This window comes from Mus pahari, unplaced genomic scaffold, assembly GCF_900095145.1.
Source record: "Mus pahari unplaced genomic scaffold, PAHARI_EIJ_v1.1 scaffold_9190_1, whole genome shotgun sequence".
Classification (NCBI taxonomy): Eukaryota; Metazoa; Chordata; class Mammalia; order Rodentia; family Muridae; genus Mus; species Mus pahari.
In genome coordinates this window covers 44,115-45,581 of record NW_018393668.1, presented here as the reverse complement: position 1 = coordinate 45,581, position 1,467 = coordinate 44,115, and the positions used below count along the sequence as shown (strand labels likewise).

The window sequence follows — 1,467 nt, the reverse complement described above, 5'->3', positions numbered from 1 at the left end:
CAGTGCATAGTTAACCCAGAGGTAGATGTAGCCCTTCCAGTGCCTCTTCTCCAGGACGGGTGGCACATTGGCGATGGCTCTCTCATAGACTTCCCACAGAGTGTCGGCTTCTGCCTCACTTTTCACCAAGCGTAAATAATCAAACAATGCATCCGAATTTTATGGATTAGCCTTCACTTCTTCTTCATACTGGAATCTGCATTTTCTCATGTTGTTCTCTTCTACATCCCTCCTGTCACCAATCTTCTTCTCAAAGATGGTTTAGTTTTTCAAGAGTTCTTGGGCCTCCTGTTTGGAAATCCTATCCAGGGCATATCTGTAGATAACTCATACCCTTTCAAATTCTTTCTGATTTTCCTCAATTTAGCAAAGGCCACATAAAGGTGTTGGTCCATATGCTCCTCCCCAAAAACCTCCACTGCTCTCTCACAGACTTTACTCGCCCTAGCAAAAGAAGCATGCTTCTCTTCAAACCGAGCATACTTGATCCAGTTCTTCAGAGCAGGGTGCATGAGCACAAAGCCTTCATAAATGGTGCGGGCCCTCTCCACCTCTTTATATCTCAGCTCCAAGTTGATGTATTAGTGCCAAGCCTGCTCCTCAGGTTGTCATTCCAATCCAGCGCTCAAACACCTACCAAGCACCTGCAATGTTGCCCAACAGCTCCTCCATGTACATGTNCTTGTACCAGAACTGGTAGACTTGTGGCAGAGTTGTTATGGCACAGTCCCAGATGACTCAGGTGTGGTTGACCTGGTGGTTCTTCATCTCCATTTCTGCATATTTCAGCCAGAGTTTAATATTTCGGTAGTACACATCTAAAGCATGCTCGTATATGAATTGAGCCCTTTGAAGTTCATTCGGGCTTTCCTCCCATTGTGCATATTTTATCCAGTTGCTAATCACAGTCCTCTTTTGTCTTAGGTTTTCTTCAAAAGCCTTTCTTTTCTGGACTTTGTAATCCTTGAATTCCTCTTTGTCTGTGATCTTCTGCCGAGGTGGAGGTGCAATGAGCTCAAGTTCTCTGTCTTTAGCTTCCCTTAAGAGCTGCTCTGCAGTTATCTGCACCTTGGCCTGAGCTTTGTTTTTGACCTGGGCCACTTTAGGAAGGCACTGTTGTTTCTTGGCCACAGTGGAAGACACCATGACCACAGCAGGGGAATGCGAGCTTTTGAGCAACCCTGGCTCACAACTGGACTCTACCAATGCCCTTCAACAATCGGGACCTACAACACAGCAGGCCCACAATGCACTAGATCCCCTAAGTAGGGGCTTTAACCTGGGGCTAAATGCAAGTCCAGAGTTGATCAATGCACTTCAGAGAAGCGATTAATCTAGGTCTGGGAAAGCACTCCTATGACCATAGTCATCAGCTCAAGCAAAGTTCCTTTGGTTGCCTTCCAAGGACAAGCTTAAAGTACTTCTCACTGTGTTAGAAACTGCCTGTCTACAAATGCGTATACATCC

At 45.8% G+C, this 1,467-nt stretch overlaps 1 pseudogene; it reads right to left on the bottom strand.

Moving 5' to 3' along the window:
- Window positions 1-6: 6 nt before the first annotated feature.
- On the bottom strand, window positions 7-1,146 carry LOC110315662 (annotated as a pseudogene).
- Window positions 1,147-1,467: the final 321 nt, after the last annotated feature.